At 49.0% G+C, this 6,478-nt stretch overlaps 1 long non-coding RNA gene across 1 annotated transcript; it reads right to left on the minus strand.

Annotated features, from left to right (window-relative positions):
- Nucleotides 1–4,666: 4,666 nt before the first annotated feature.
- On the minus strand, nt 4,667–5,978 carry LOC119832018. The gene is made up of 3 exons (XR_005287901.1): nt 5,846–5,978; nt 5,612–5,769; nt 4,667–4,804 (listed from the first exon to the last, which is right to left on the minus strand). It is a non-coding gene; the product is annotated as an uncharacterized LOC119832018 (long non-coding RNA).
- Between the last annotated feature and the right edge of the window lie 500 nt (nt 5,979–6,478).

The following is a 6,478-nucleotide window of genomic DNA, read 5'->3' on the forward strand; positions in this document are numbered from 1 at the left end:
ATTAGATATTACGCCTACTTTCCTTTGGAGATACGAGTGTTTTAAAATTTACGAACTAACATACGGTCTTTCTTCTTTATAGTTTGAAAATGTAGATGGTACAGAGTAGAGTTAATCACTTGGAGATTGAGAAATTTTGAAAGAATAGAAAAAATTTGATCACGAGGCAGGATCAAATTTTTTCTATTCTTTCAAAATTTCTCATTTATAAAGCATTTCAATGCTATAAAACTAAAAATTAAAAACACTTGGAGTTTTTTTCTATTCAATATCTTACTCACATTTATACTCATTTCCTTTAATACGTGTACATTACACTTTGTTCGCTCGGGTTTTAGGTCTCGGACTCATTGGAGCAGTGTGTGGTTTGTTTCGTGTTGTGCTATCTTGTGTTACGTCGCAGTGTCGTGTGTTGCAGTTGTGTCATATTGTGTGTAGTCTAATGTTCATTACAATGATTTATGCTGCACATCTTATTTGAATGGATGAAGATCGTTGGTAGTTCTAGATGGGGCCCAGTATGAGTATTTATCGGTTTCTTCAGGAGTGCCTCAAGGGTCAACCCTAGGTCCATTATTTTTCAACATTTTTATTAATGACTAGCTGCGGTTTCACCCGCGTAAATCCGTATCCCATAGGAATATCAGGATCTATCTATCATATCTACGTACCAAATTTCATTGCAATCGGTTCAGCAGTTTTGCGTGAAATAGTAACAAACACACACAAATCCTTACAAACTTTCGCATTTATAATATTAGTAGGATCGGATAGGATAGGATAGGTTAGGATAGGATTTACCGGAAATTTTCTAATATAGTGTGCCTAATCCATCATCCCTTGAATCCCATCGCACTTTAGCTGATCTTCTGTTCTTATACAAAGTGCCAAATAACGGTTTCGATTGTCCTTCTTTACTTAACAGATTTTCTATCAATGTACCGTCTTGATTCCCTCGACAATCCGGTAGCCTTTTCGGACAAACTTGGATAAAAACTCACCCGCAGTAAGATTTACCCACGAGTACACTAAATTTACAATTATCTCGGAAGACACAGACATTCTTAGTCAATCGTTGGCTAAGTTTAGATCTTTAATTCTGAAGTCCGTAGCCGGTAATCAATTTAAAATTTTTACTATACAATTAAATTTCATTGGTTTAATTAATGTAACACACCAAATTGTATTAATAATTCTTTAATGATTTTAACACACTTTACTTTAAATTATAATGTTGTAATTAACTGTAATTAATGGTACAGAAAGCGATGCATAATTAGCAAGCTTTGCAAAAATATTATCTGTATCCTTTGTTGGAAATTCTTTATTATAAATAAAAATATAAATAAATAAACTCACCGGGCGGGCGGGTCCACGGGAAGGGCGGCCGCAAGCGCGGCGACTGCGGCGCGAGCCAGCGCCTCGTCCGCATGCGCCAGCGCCGCGCCCGCGAGCCGCCAGGCGTCGGGTGCTGCGCCCGGCCCCGCGCCCCGGCTCGCGCTCTGCCCCTCGCCCGGCGCCTCCGCCCCACGCCCTGCGCACTGAATCGCGCGTCGTTTTGCTGGCGGCTCCGATATTTCGTCATCGTTTTCAGAATATTCACGCGAACTCGTCCGTTCTGAGCAGTAAAGTAGAAATTAGAACTCTGGTGAGCAGAAAATCGAGAAGGAGAAGAATCAATCGCGCGAACGCCACTTGGGGCTGGAGAGACTCACCGCGCAAGTCGTCCAGCAGCAGCAGCAGCGCGGGCGCGCGGCGCGCGGCGGCGGCGCGGGCCCGCACGCCGGCGCGCTGCGCCGCCCGCATGTGCGCCAGTCCCGCGCGGCACTGCAACGCGTTGCTTTTTTATGCAAAAATCGTTCAAGAGGGGGGTGATGAATTGAGCAAGGCTGTCTCGAGCTAATTCCGAAAAAAATCACTGTTTTATTAAAAAACAAAATAAAACAGTAGATGAAGAAAGAGGATTCTATCGAATTCTATTCTAACATAAATATATAATATAAAATATAATGACCAACTCAAATGCTACGTCGTCTGTGTCGAATGGAAGGACGGGCATCACCAGCTCCAGCATGTCCGCGATGTGCTCGCTGCTGCTAGAATCCTTCTCATCGTTAGCGTACTTCACAAACATGTGTAAGATTTCGATGCATTTGTGTTTCTCTCTGCCGACTATTTTCGATGACAGATCTGTGACAATTCTGAAATTTAAAACGACAAATAATTAATTAAAGTCAAGTATAAACCGAGGACACCTACATTCTTTTTTTCTTGAATTGAAAAATAGAAAATAAATTACCGGAAGTGTGATAAATCGCATATTTTGGGATAAGCGAGCATGATGTGCCTCAGTAACGTAAGGTAGGCGGCGACGTCGCGCCGACGCGCCGTTAACAACTGCCGCAACTCGTCAGCGTACGCGTACTGCTCCTTTCTCGGCTCGACAGCGAGGGCGAGCCCCAGCGTGTCGCCCACGAGCCGCAGCTCGCGCGCGCTCCACGCCCCCGCGCCCTGCCCTTCCGCCGGCGCCCCGGCCCGCGCCCCCGCCGCCGGCGCCCCCCCGCCGCCGCGCAGCCCCGCTAGGAGCGCGCCCACGAGCCCGCGCACGCGTATTCCGCAGCGCCCCACGCGCGCCATCACCGACAAACAGTTTGCCCGAAGAGACTCGCCGCCTTCTCATACACAAAAATATGAAACATATAGACTACTATTGTAAGCGAGTTCAAAGATTGGCACATGCTAATTTATTCGATAAATAACAGTTTTCTGTCGTAGCACTACCATAACTTGGTTGAATGTACAAATTTTCACACTGGCAAAACTCATTTAGATTTTTTTATGTCATAGTGGGACACCACCGCCCATGAACATTCGCAGAGGCGCAGATCTCTGAGAATGCGCTGCCCGCTTTTAAGGGATAAGGGATAAGGAAAGGATTAATGAATGAAAAGAAAGAATGGACTAGGAAGGGCTAGGAGAAGGAAATAGGCCTCCGGCTCACCCACTCACCGTACGAGACACAATAGCAAGCCATTATTTCACGCCGGATTTCTGTGGGGGTGTGGTACTTCTCCGGTGCGAGCTGGCCCAATTAGTGCCAAAGCATACTCGATTCCCACAATAAATTTAGATTATCTACTAAAATTAATTTACGACAAGTGATATTAAATAATTGAAAAAGGAACTGGTGAATTTATGTCACTTTAAGGCAACCTATGAGACATGTTTCTTTAATATTTCGTTTCATAATGTAAAGCATAAAGTAAGTTATATAGCATACAAAACGAAAAAGTAATGCGAGTATACATTAAGTCAATTACACAGTTTTAACGAAAACAGTATTTAGTTTCTTAAAATATAATTATTCTAATTTAGCAGGAGAACGAGTCACAGAACGAAAGAAATAACGATATCAGTCCAGTACCCGCAAAAAACGGTTGGAAGCAAAGCTCGGGCAGCACGAGGCCCCGGCAGTAGAGGCGCAGCAGGCGCTCCAGCGCGCGCGCCAGCGGCTCGGCGGGGCGCTCCGCCGCCGCGCGCACCAGCGCCGCCGCGCCGCGCGCGCTCAGCCCCGCGCCCCCCGCGCCCCCCGCGCCCCCGGCGCCCCCCTCGTCCCACGCCGCCACCGTCGCCAGCTGCGCGTACACCACCCGCTCAGTGTTAACCGATATTACAATATGGGAAATATTAGCTAATCTTAAATATCTTATTTTCAAGTAAAGCAAATCCACTTCTTCAAAACGGAAGCGGCCACCTTGAGGCAAAGTGAGACTCACGATATCGAGGTGCAGCGCGGATATCGGCGGCGTGAACAGGGCGACGGCGAGCAGCGGCGCGCGCAGCTCGGCCGCGCTCTCCCGCAGCGCCTCGCTCTCGTCCAGCACCACCTGCCGCCCAGACACAGGTGTAACTCCGCTCGTGCAGGGAGTGTGTGTGTGCGTGTGCGGGCGAGCTCACCTGCGCGGCCAGCCAGCGCAGGTTGAGCGGCTGGTCGGGAGCCAGCGCGCGCAGCAGCGGCGCCAGGTAGAGGGGCGCGGGCGCGGCGCGGGCCAGCGCGTGGCGCAGCAGAGCCGCCAGCGCGTCCCGCTCGGCGCCGCGCACCGCGCCGCCCCGCGCCGCTCCCGCCGCCGCCGCCGCCTCCGTCTCCGCCTCCGCCTCCGCCTCCGCCTCCTGTCACAAATAATAGGAATACAAACGTATTACGCCATAGCGAAACCCTAAACGGGACGGAATCAACGAAAAATGATTTTCCCTCAAACTTATCTAAACCTCTTGAAACGTTTTGTTAATATTCAATTAATTAGCAATGTTTTTTTAATGAAACGATACTCTTCAACAGTTCTAATTTGACAACAGCAAATATTTATTATATATAGTGGGTAAGAGACGCCCTTTCGTCGTTAATTTTCACAATGACCTAACAGACAAATCAATAAGGAGAGCTGAAAAAGGCATCCAAAGAAACGGTAAAAAATACAAGTTTCTCGATACAAAGAGAGGAACGGTAAAGACCTCGTCGCCTTGCTCGTGCAGGTCGTAGAGCAGCGGATTTTCAGACAGCGTGGTGAGAAACAAGCGGGAGCGTAACGCGTCGCTCGCGCCGGTGCCGCTCCGGGCCCCGCCCCGGGCCTCGCCCCGGGCCCCGCCCCGGGCAGCGCCCGCGGGGGCCGGCAGGCGGTAGGGCACGGCGGGCACGAGGCGCGCCCACACGCGCTCGCACAGCGCGGCGCGCAGCAGCGCGACGGGGCCCGCGCGCACGCGCAACGCTGCGCTCAGGCACCGCAGGTTGGCGATGTGGAACACTCTACGTTAACGATGTTCAAAAATTTCAATCGACAACATTTAAAAATTTTACGCTGCTTGATTTTTTTTAAACAAAACTAGATCAAAAATAAAATTAAAAAAGCAGTGGTGGCTCAGTGGTGAGAACTTCGGACTTCAAAATCGATAAGTCAGGGTTCGAGGCCGGGCGAGCGTGCAGGAAATAAATTGATTTTTCAATTTATCTGCACATGTGTTAACCACCGCTTAAAACGCTGAAGGATAACATCGTGAGGAAACCGGCATGTCCAAGAATCAAAAGTTCGTCGACATGTGACATCTGCCAACCCGCACTTGGCCAGCGTGGTGGATTTTAGTCTGAACCCTCATAGGAGGCCTGTGTCCCAGCAGTGTAAACATATATATGGGCTGATGATGATGATCAATAATAACAGTACACATATTTTTTGCTTTTAAAATATTACGAAATATTGAGGTTTCATGCAGCCTCTTGTGTTTAGAAATCACGCCATTCTTAAATATAGCACGCGTCTAATGACATCATTCATATGGTCAGGAATAAATTTTGCTTCCTTCGATCAACAATACCACTACATAACAGTCTTAAATTCAAAATAATAACCACCATGACCAACATCATAACCAACACATCACAAATCGTCGTAATAAAATTATCTAATACTTACACATAGAAATGAAAAGAAATAAGTTATACAATGTGTAGTGTGTTTTCGTTTTAATTATTTTTTTCTTAAATTATGCGTTAAAGTAAAATAAGTAAAATAATTTCTGTGGTCACAATAGCAAAACAAAGAACTCCAATAGGGACCTCGTCAGCTCGAGGAGGTCGTCGTGCTGCGGCACTTGGTCGCGCAGCGCCACGCACAGCTTGGCGACGCAGCGCGGCAGCTCGAAGGGCGCGCGGGGCAGCTCGCGCAGCGCGCCGTACAGCGGCGACTCCGGCCTCTCCACGTGCCAGCGCGGCACCTGAACGTGGCTCGTTTTTAAATTTGCCACGTCTGACTACTTTAATTTCGTCCTATATTTCAGAAAAGGGTGTCACCTTGACGAAAATGAGGGAGAACAGGGTGAAGGCGCGCACGTAGTCGAGCAGACAGGAGCGCAGCGCGCGCGGGCGCGGCGCGCGGGGCCGCACGCGCAGCGCGGCCAGCGCGCGCGCCGCCCAGGCGGCCGCCGGCGCCGCCACGCGCTCGGCGCCGCTGCGCCTGCGGCACGCCACACTCTTGGATCATTCGATTAGTGGTCACTTTTAGCGCACGTGCGCTCCGCGAGCCGGGCGCAATCATTCGCCCGGCCTGAAAACTCGTGCGATGGTTAAGTCGAGCGTATCATTAAGCGTGCCGATCGAGATCCGTCGGTGAGTTCGACGGTGGTGAAATTGGAAGCACGTAATTTTTTTTTACATTCACTCTCTCCGTTTTGAAAATTTTCAGAATATAAACACGTAAATCGATTTAAGAATTTGCCGGTAGTATAGCACACCGCCAGTGTGTTCGTTTCTGCCGCAACGAGTGTTTGTTTCGCATGTTTGTATGGCCGGTATCGGTGGAGAAACCTGTGTGTGTAACACGTAGAGAATGTGAAACGGAACCTGAGCAGGGGCACGAGCATCCTGTTGCAGACGCCCAGCGTGCGCGCGTCCCAGCTGAGCTCGTACACGAGCTGCAGCAGCTCG

This window comes from Zerene cesonia, chromosome 14, assembly GCF_012273895.1.
Source record: "Zerene cesonia ecotype Mississippi chromosome 14, Zerene_cesonia_1.1, whole genome shotgun sequence".
Classification (NCBI taxonomy): Eukaryota; Metazoa; Arthropoda; class Insecta; order Lepidoptera; family Pieridae; genus Zerene; species Zerene cesonia.